We start from the raw sequence: 11295 nt of genomic DNA on the forward strand, positions 1-11295 counted from the left end.
ACTCCTTGAATGCCCATTTCGCGAACAATTTCATCTTCCGGCACATGCTTTAAGCAAGGGGCATAAATTACGCCTCGAACCGAGTTAAGTTTCTCATGTAGTTTAGCTGAAATAGCACATAGATTAGCTAAAGATTTGGCCTTTATGAGTTTTTCGGTTGCGCACGGGTTCCCAGCGAGGACCAGGAAATTCCCATCGCGTAGAATCGAGATGGAGTCGATGTATGTTGTAATGCTATCTAGAGCTTTTTTTATAGCAAAAGGGCTAATTTGGGAAATTGTTATTCGAGCATCGGTTGAAGAAATAACAATATATTTTTTATCAATAGGGGTTATATCGCTGATCGGCAACACCGGAAAATCTGAATTTTTACTTTTTTTTCTTTGGGGATATGTATCACTTAATAGATAAAATCTATTCGAGTTTTTGTCCGGGGCCATTATGCCTTATTGTTGTCTATTGCTTATTATTTGTGAAATAACCACTCACTTGAAAAGGTTTGGGAACTGTGGAAGAAGGTTGGGAACTACTAAAGAAAAATGTCAAATGTTTTCAATTTTTTTTATTTTGTTTTTTTGTTTTCTATTTTTTATTATATATAGACGAAACAAAAGCACATACGCGATATCCGCGTTAACCAGTTTTAGCAATAACACTGAAAAGACAGAAGTTAAATACACAAAAACACCGAAAACACCGAAACAATTGAAAAAACGCAGACGAAAAGAAAACACGCACTACACTGAACACAAGTCGACTCGACAATGAAGAAAGTTTTGGGGGCTTTTTTTAGATTGTATGTTTCATAATTAATTTCTTTTATTTAATTTTTTTTCGCAATCATTCACTTCTTACAACATCTTTGTGCACTAAACTAATTTTATACTCACTTTTAATTCGTCGAATTTCGTCAATTTAAAGATTAAATTATTTATTTAGGCTTTCGCTATTTTGAACAAATTTCTTCAATTTAAAAGTCTTTTTATTTGCAATATGTTGAACTTTTCTCAATTTTTGACTGAATTTAAATTTTTCAGCAAGTTCTACGTGCACTTCTAAAATAAATTTGAAATTATCTTATTTTTCCCTCCACATGGTTTATAAAAAGTACAATATGTTCAGAGTGGGGAGAGCGCTGAGCTACATACCTTTCTATGAAAATAAACAAAGTATATATACCTTGTAGAGAGGTATGAGACTTTTGTTGGGCGCTATTGTTTGGAACGCAACCAACTCAACTCCTCGATAAACGATCAACATCCCCCGAATTTCTTCGCATGATTTTTCTCTCTCTCTGTTCTTTTGCATAAATAACGGCTAGCCGCTGTAATGCAGAGAAACAGTTAAATCATGTGATGTCATATAACGGCTTGAAGTTGTTATAACACTCGTGGCAAAAGCGGACTGACAGACATCCTCACTGAACTTTGTTCGCGGACGTTACAATCTTTCTATGAAAATTAAACAAAGTCCAAATACCTTTATCTGCATCGTTTTTATTTAGTAGAAGTAAAACCGACAGAGCCGCCACTTTTACTCTATGTACTATTTTAGATAGATGTCTCACTAGTGAGAAGCTACATACATTATGTCTGACGGAACCGTCAGTGGCATATATATTGTAGTGTGATAGCATATCGTTATATGCATCCATATGTGGCAGAATTATGTAAATTCAGCATAATTCTTTTTCCAAAAGAAAAGTAAAAATGATGTCACACTTCACCTACAATGCCAGGCGCCCCATTTAAAACAATTATTATTTTGTTGATGTTAGCATAATTTAGTGTAATAGGTTATGTATAAATAGCCCGATAAAAGTTAAGTAAAGAGAATTAGCTAAATGCAATTCAAACAAGCGTGTCAATCCGCTAGTATAATAAAAAGCGTTCCATTCGCCTAGTATCACAGATAGGGACTGCCTCAAGCCGAACTGAAGGGGCAGATGGACTTGGCGCATTGAAGCCGGGCAGTTTAGGAAATATTCTACAACTCCAAATGAACATAACATTACACCAACAACACTTCATAGGGAATCCTCCCATAACAAAATATTTGTACACACCATCAAAACGTTTTTCATATTCACCACATGGCGATCCTTGCAAACCACGCAGTAACCTGCCTTTATTTTTCGGACGCAGCGAAAATTAATCCTGCAAACCACGCATAATTTGCCACCTTTGGGACAACTCCCCTTTTTTCAGAAAATGACATCAGAAGGCCCCAAAAAAATAACGATGCAGTAATACATGCAAAGACAGCTCGCTAAAAACGAACAGCAGCTTATCCAGATTCCACCCCGATCTTAAATCGCATAGATTAATCTATCATGTTCCCGGGAACGCAAATTGTTGTTCGAAATTATTGGCCGCTGAGATCTTGTTATACACGGCTTGGGGGATGGACCGGGAGAGTGTTGGAAGTAACAAAGTTCCTTTTAATAACCGTGTTAAATTTTTTCTTTGTCAAAATCTTATCATTGTTTTCATTATTATCCCTCCGAAATGGCGGACGAGTTTTCCAATGGAGGGAAATTCCCATCGTAGGAGTTGTCATCCAGACATTCAAAGTAGTTTGAGAAAAGCCTCTCTTTCAGTTCTTTATAGGAAAGACTTTTAATGGCCATAATCTTGTTGATGTTTAACTCTTTCTCCATTTTCGAATAACACTTGTTTAGAGCGTTGTGCTCGCCTGAACCACAGGACAAATCCCGCATCGTTTCACAGTTTTCGAACTTGAGAGACTTACCGCATTTGAGACACCTGTCCTCCTTGGCTTTACAGAACTTCGACACATGCCCATACCGCACTCAAAGCATTACTTTAAGGTGGGTACGAGTGCTCCACGGGTAGATTGAAAAAATTTAATTTGATCGCTTTGGGGAGAGCTGTCCCTTTGCAACCAATTTTAATACTCATTGTGGGAATAAAGTCGCCCTTGTTGTTAGGATTTCTTTTTCGAAACTTAACCGCACACTTAATGGGAACATCATACTCAATGGGCACATTGCGTATAACTCCGAAACTTTCCCTGGAAGATTTCGTAATATACGCTTTTAAACTTTTTTTTTTAAATCATTGTTTTTAACGAAGTTGTTAGCATTAAGAGCAGAGTTGAACAGCAATTTAACTCCGTCCCTGTTAACCACTTATAGCAACGTTTCAAGTAATCCTAAAAGAAAAGCTCAGAGTTGATGTTCATAAGCTTCGGCCTTCGGCGTTTTCATAAGTTTGAACAAAAACAAAGAAATTGTATTGCGAAATATGTAATACAAATTGATATCATGGTTTGGAATGGTTTTGGCACCGAAAGCAGAAGGCTTTTTAGCTACCTGTTTCCTGAGCACTGGTAAATCATTGGCTTTAGCATCTCCTTTGGGAAATAAATCAGCTTCATCCCCATCCATTCTCGACCTCTTATTATACTCAGTGGCATTCACCTAAAAATTTTCAAAATCATCTCTGTCTGAAGTAATTAGATCAGACCCCGATGTTGAGGCTGATTTTGTTTTAGCTGTCATCCCGGGGAACACTTACACACAAACCGGACGAAAAAAGAAAATATATTGTGATTTTTTTTTTCGTTTTCGTTAGCTAGTGCAGCGGTTTTTAACCGAATTCCTTGTTATTTTCCTTAGTTATTTTTTTTTTCCATGATAAAACCAACAATAACAGCATGCTAATCAAGCGTTGACAAATAATAATTTTTTACGGAGATCTGGTGTTCACGTGTGTGTAGCCTTTTCCCGGTTTTCCCGACACATTGCTCTGTTATAAAGTATTGTTACATGCACTTCTCTTTCTGTGAATTTGAGTATAAAAGAATAATAGATTTTCGTTATATAATATTTTCTTTGTCATTTTATTTATTTTTTCATTTTTTCTCCGCACACAAGCAAAAATATTTCCTTTTTTTTGCTTTTTTAGATATTTTCTCGTTTTCGATGGGGCTCCACTTGTGAAGGCTTTTGCCGATTTTCTTATGCTAGGTTATGCTCAGCGGCACCAGTCTTTGACTCACAAGAATTTTATATTTTATTTAATGACATCTTATTTTATTTGATTAAAGATCACTTATTTTTCATTTAAATTAATTCACTTTTCCAGATAATGGCAATTGTATACGATTTAAGGTTATCTTTCTTCTTTGCTTACAATAAAATAATTCGTCTACTCACTTTGCCAGTTCAAAACGTACTCCCTTTATTGTCTAATAATCCGTTTTTGATTTTTTGTTCAATTAATCCGTTGCCTTTTCGGCTTTCCCCTCGATCTGACTCCACTACTCGATCGAACCAGGACGTCTCTCGGCATGGACTGTTTGGAGCCAGCCGTTTTACGGCTCCCGTCAAGGTCGTCTTTTGGCAACCTTATTCCAATCAGAAACGTTTGTTTCCCTTCTTTCTGGGGATCCCCTATCTCCCGTCGTGCGTCTAGCCCTTTACTTAGTCTTAATTCTTAACCTAACTTGAACTAGCGTTCGCCCCTCTGAGACGAAGAACCTGTGAGGCCAAAACGGCGGACGACTTTGGCTCCTCACAATATATATTTTTAAAAAAGGAACTTACCAAATTGCAAATAAAAGAATCATTTTTCATTCGAAAACGAATTCACTAGGGATTTACATCAAATAATGTTTTTTAATATCACTTTTCAAAACGTTCCTTTCTTTTTTAAATTTTTTTTCCTTTTTTCAGCTAACACAGAGAAGACACGTTAGAAAAAATTTTTCAGCTGTTGTTTACTAGCTGTCGCGTTGTTTCAAGTGTTGAATGAAGGGGAATGAGCTGTCCAAGGATAATAAGTAAATTTTATAAAATAAATATTTATATTTATTGCTGTACTCCTATGAGTTCTTCTTCTCCAGCTAGCTCCTCTTCCGCAGCTAGCAAAGATACAACTCATAGTGTAGCGTGTGGTTCGTCACCTCTGAGTTCTCCTAAGTCCGAGTGGTTGGTGCAAGTTAGTGATTCCTCAAAGTCTACAAAGAACGTTAGTGTGGTTGAATGGTCAATAAAAAAAAGTTACAAATAAGCAGGGAAGTCCTTCTGATTTGACCTGTGCTGAAGTGGCAAGGGTATCTCCTCCATTTGAGGTCACTCAATCTACTCAGGCGTCATTGCCTAAAACTTATAATGAGACTAATAAACCGCCTTCTCCCCCTGGCTGTTCGAGTGTAAACGCTGGTCACCAAACTGATCATGTCGCACAAGCTGCTCGTGCAAGTGTGGTTACCCCTTCTATATTCTCCGCAACTCAAAACTCTCTATCCATGAACTCTACTGCGCCTAGTATAGACGACGTTTGCTTGAAGGCAGTTTCTCCCAGAAAGGTAATATTTGTGTCAAGATTGGCACCTGACACATCTGTAGATAACATAAAAAGTTATCTGGCGGCGAAAGTCCCATCAGTCAATTTAAAACGCGTTAGCATTTTCAAATTGGCTCCTTTTCAATCTAGGTCTTTTGAAATGCTAATTCTAACTGAAAACATGGATATATTGTTAAAAAAATCATTGTGGCCAGTTGGATCCTTAATTAAGGAATTTATTGTCTTTGCCCTTCAAAAAACTAAATGTTTCTTCAGGCTTATTAACTCTTACTTATCAAAATTCAAAAATTCATTGTACTTTCCTAAATTCAGTGAGCACGGATTCTTCCTGTTTGGACTTCATTGAATCTTGGTTAAAGCCTGATCTATATTCGCCGGATTTTCAGATTTTCAGAAATGATCGATTGGATCGCAATGGTGATGGTGCTTTAATAGCCATATCTACGGCAATCCTCTCCTATTCAATTGAATTTCCCGCTACTCCCGACGTTGAATTTATCGCTATTCAAAGAAAATTTCCTAATAAACACTTATATGTGACCTGCTTCTATATTCCCCCAAATTCGAATATCTCCGTATATAAGAAGCAGGCATTTGCAATCTAAACCTGCCGATATAGTCATTGCGTTGGGTGACTGCAATTTTTCTGAAGTTACTTGGTGTTACAGTGGTAATTCTGGCTGTTTGATTCCTATTTTAACATCTGATAGAGCTGTTGTGTTCTTTAATAAATTATTCGATCACAATTTAGTTCAATACAACGGTACCCCTAATTGCAATGGTAGCCTGCTTCATCTTTCTTCGCCAATTTTTCTGAGATTTGTGTTAATCGTTGTCTTCATTTTAGTTTACCTGAGGATCCTTATAATCCAGCATTCGGCATATCCTTTCATTGCACTCATGATGCTTCGTTGATCTTCTACAACGTTCCAAATTCAACTTTTCCTCAGTTGAAAGTATTGATAGCTTACTATAGTCGATCTACATTATATTAAATCAAGCCCTTCCTCGAAGCAGGTGTCCACCGTGGTTTAATAAGACAGCTAAATGTTACAAGAATAGGGAAAGAAAGCTTCTTAAAAAATTTTTGAAAAGTGTCTTTGCTTGCGACTATTTCGCTTATTCAGCTGCAAGACATAGATTTAATTCGCTCAACCACCAATATTACTGCAGAAACCTTCAGTTCATTAAATCCTCTCTGTTTGCTAATCCTAAATACTTTTTTAAGTCCGCTAATTACCAAAGAAAGATCCCTATATATCCCTCGAGTGTTTTTTTTAATGGCCTTGAGTCCTCGGATGATATTGACACATCAAATCTCTTTTCTGAATACTTCCGACTACTAATTCCGATTTATCAGCAAACTACCCATATCCTATAACTAATTTGGTTTTAATTCCCAATTTGGTTATTTTTGAATATGACGTTTTTCAAGGGTTGAGTTCTCTAAAATATAGTTTTGCGCCTGGACCTGATGGAATTCCAACATGTGTACTTATATCTTGTGCTGGCGGGCTATGCGGTATTAGCTCAAAGATTTGTAACAAGTTGAATTTAGGTGCTCTCCCTTTGTGTTGGAAGATTTGTTTCCTTATTCCGATTCATAAAAGTGGAAGTGGACAACTTGTAGAGAACTACAGAGGCATTGCCAAGTTGAGTGTCTTGCCTAAACTGGTTCTCCTACTGATGTCATACACACTGATTTTTGCAAAGCGTTTGATTTGGTTAACCATAAACTACTTATCTTTAAACTCCAAACCTCTGGCTTCCCTTTCTTTTTAGTGAAATGAATAAGTTCTTACCTTCATAATAGGTCATTCAGGCTATTTTTTTACTTTACCACCTCATATGAATTTCCCGTGACGTCTGGCGTACCTCAAGGCAGCCACTTAGCACCCATTTTATTTAATTTATACATTAATGATTTTCCCACAGAGATTAAATCAAGCCAGATCTTAATATATGCTGGTGATGTGGAACTGTTTTACTTTGTTGCCCGTAGAAGCGCAATCACATCAACTTTAAAGTGACCTGAATAATTTGCTTGCATGGTGCGCTTTCAATCTTCTGAAATTAAATCTACATAAATGTAAGAAGTTTTCTTTCTCAAGAAGGAAGTCATTCACTACTCAGTATTTCACTGATTCGCACAAGTTGGAGAACTTAGATTCACAGATTTAGGCGTTATATTTGACCATAGTTTAGGTTTTTGCTTGTTAATTGAGCTCTCGTTAAGGAAAGCTAAGTCCGCGCTTGGTTTTGTAAAAAGGTGGTCCAAAGAGCTTATATCAAAAAAAGGTTGTACATGTCTTTGGCTAGACCTATACTTGAGTGTGCCTCTGTTGTGTGGTCTCCTTCGTATAGGTGCTATATAGATTCAATTGAATCTGTTCAAAAGCAATTTTCGCTGTTTCCCCTAAAAAATTTAGGTTGGGACCCGATTACCTCTCTTCCCCCTATGAAAATAGGGCTTTTGTTATCCTTACCGTCACTTTAGAACCGTAAATTTATCCTTGGCGTTTCCTTCTAAATCAAAGTAATAAATGGTACTATTGACTCACCCGCATTACATGGTGAGATAAGCTTTAATGTCCCTAAGCGCCTCTCTAGGCACTTTATCTTGATTAAGCTTAGCCAATGTATATACAATTATGAGCTGTTTAACCCCTCAGCATTGTTTGCAGAAACCGAAATGAAGCTTGTCACTTATTCTCATTAACAGACTCTTTAAAGTCTATTAAAGCAACTTTGTTTAATATGCGCGAGTTATCTAACTCGTACTTAAACTAACATTTCATTCTTAATATTTCATTTTTTATTTAAAATAGTATTGTGTTGTTAACGTGTTGGTCGCGAAGCTTATGCATGTTTGCAATGGTTCAGGGGTTCACTTGCAACCTGGATCTGTTCTTGTTGCGGTTGAGCTTCTATGCTAGCTGTGTACAGGCTTTTTTTCTCTTTCTTTTTATTTATGTTTACATGAATTATTATTTTTAACTTATCAATTTATTTTTAAACTTACTTTGTTATTACTATGCTTCTTGTTTTCTTCCTTTTCATTGTATACTAGTTTTAAAGCAATTAGTGTAAGATTTTCTATTAAGATCCCCTGAATTCGACTGTAATTTTCTTTAGTTACATTTCATGTATAAATGGGTAAAATAAAAATACATAAAATACATAAATAAAAACAATAATATGCATAACAACTAATGCGTATAATATACATTTTTAACTTTTTTCTAGAGCCGATAGCCTGTGTTGCTAGTGCTCAATGTCTTTTTTTTCTAGTCTAAGAATTTATTTCATCAGTCTGAAATTGTAATAATAATAATAATAATAATTTTTTCTTCTTCTATATGTTTAATACAGCTGTTTTTTTTATTAGCAGAGTATTTCTAACTATTAACAGAGGAGTTCGGATTATTAACAGAATAATTCTCATTATTGACAAAGAACCCTGTAAATCTGTTGATTTTCACGAGAAACTCCAGACTTTTAACAGAAAACTTTGTTCTTTTTTATGACAAAGTATCGGATGGAGAGGGAAACGTTAAAGAACATTTTTTTCAAACTACATGAAGAAGCGTTTTATTTTAGTATACTTATTCCAGATTTTAACTTTTTGTCATAATTCGCAAAGCTGTATATATTTAATCAAAAATCGACAAACAAGCTTCCGGGCCAATGGTCAGACGGACATGGGGGCATAGATATAGGATCTCGTACCGATTAAGAATGCACGTACATCGTGAAATATATTTTAGTAGCCCGCGTGAATAGTCACATATGCACATATATGTATATTGAAGTATAGGCCTGTATCGGATTTAAATTTTACAACGGAAATTGTTTAAATAGATTGATTTTCTAAAGCATACTTGAGACAGTTTAATGAAAAATCAATTTGTGTGAATTTATGGGCGGAAATATTTATGGTCTGGGAATTTATGGTCGGGGATATTTATAGTCTGGAAATTTATGGTCTTTTAGTTATACAATGGCATTTAAATTACCTAACCGCTCATTTAAATTACTCTTATATGGCTGCGAATCGAGGTGGTTTTCAGGCCCGCTCATTTAGTTACTCTTATATGGCTGCGAATTGAGGTGATTTGCAGGCCCGCTCATTTAATTACTCTTAGATTACTGTGAATCGAGATGGTTTTCAGGCCCGCTCATTTAAATTACTCTCAGATGATTGCGAATCGAGGTGGATTTCAGACTCGCTCATTTAATTTACTCTCAGATGACTGTGAATCGAGGTGGATTTCAGACACTCCTCATTTTATTACTCTCAGATGACTGTGAATCGAGGTGGATTTAAGGCACGCTCATTTAATTACTCTCATATGACTGCGTATCGAGCTGGTTTTCAGGCTCGCTCATTTAGTTAATCTCATATGGCTGCGAATCGAGGTGATTTGTAGGTCCGCTCATTTAATTACTCTCATATTACTGCGTATCGAGGTGGTTTTCAGGCCCGCTCATTTAATTACTCGCATATTACTGCGTATCGAGGTGGTTTTCAGGCCCGCTCATTTAATCACTCTGATATGACTGAGTCGAGAAGGTTTTCAGGCCCGTTCATTGCAATCACAATTAGTCAAACAGTTTTTGAAAATCTTTTCGAATTGGCAGTTGATATAAGACAACCCAATGGTAAAGTTGTCAAAAATTAAAAACGAACAATCTTGCCTTATCACACGTTTCAAATTATCAAATAAATGAAAGATATAAATATGTGAACACAGCAAAATGAAAGCACTTCATGCAAAAGAATACGAAATAATCATATGCTCATAAAATTGTAAAATTGTATTGTTCATAGTTTGAGAATAAAGGTGCTGTCTCTGTTAAAGTTTGAAAAACTGACGTCCGTTTCTGTTAGACATAAAAATAGTTTTAGATTAGATGTTGCACTTACCGGAAAAATTACTCTCAGATGACCGTGACAATTGAAATTTGGGAAATCTCCAGGTAGGCCTCTTCTTATACATAGATATATCTTTTTGTTTGCTTACATAGACTTAATTATTGTAATTGGCTGCATAGATCGCGAACGTGTTAACGAAAACTCAAGCAAACCAAACGTGACTGTGACTATATTACAAGAATGGTATAGTAAGCTAAATAAACAATAAATGAACAGATATTACTACCAGATTACAAACGAAGATTTCCACATACTTTATTTATTCTACATTAACCTGAGAGCACCAGGCTTTAGTTAAGTTCAACTCATGCTCAGCGCAGGCAAATTTTTATGTACTGCTCTGCTAGACTAAATGCATAAATGTCAATGACAGAATTGTCTTCATTACTTTTGATTTTAGTTGAACCAAGACGTAAATAATTGTAGCAAAACTATGTTATTGTTTTTAGTATTAGAGAATATGTGGCGGCCAGATTGAATTAGTTAAACATACGAAAGTTTTGTGAAGTTGTGTGAGTTTCAGATGTAGCCTTAAGAGCCAAATTAAAAATGCGTAAACGTCTTTAGCCACTGCAAGAAGTGTAAAGTAATTTGCAAATAAACATTTTCCTCCGTAGGCAATTCATCATCATGTTTGGCAGGTTTATTACAATCTGTATAGAGGGAAATGATAAAAACAATTCAATTAAGCTTGAAACTGAATTAAGATGTTTAAGTAACCAATTTTAATTGTTGCTTTTAAGTACTAAACTAATAGTATCGGATACCTTGGAAGGCTTAACGCTTCACCTGGTTGACAAATTCTTCAATTTACGTTAGTTATTAACATAAATTTATGGGGCTATTTGCAGATATTTGCAAATATATCATCTTTAAAACTATTTTCGAGATAGTAAAGATGATAGTAAAGAGATGTAAAAATTGTGTACGAGATTATTCCTGAAACACTACTTTGAGGTACAGAGCTGGAATATTCTAAATTTTTAAAAATTCTTTATTTACTTTTGTGTTGTATTATCTATTATT

Source organism: Glossina fuscipes, unplaced genomic scaffold, assembly GCF_014805625.2.
Source record: "Glossina fuscipes isolate IAEA_lab_2018 unplaced genomic scaffold, Yale_Gfus_2 222, whole genome shotgun sequence".
Lineage (NCBI taxonomy): Eukaryota > Metazoa > Arthropoda > Insecta > Diptera > Glossinidae > Glossina > Glossina fuscipes.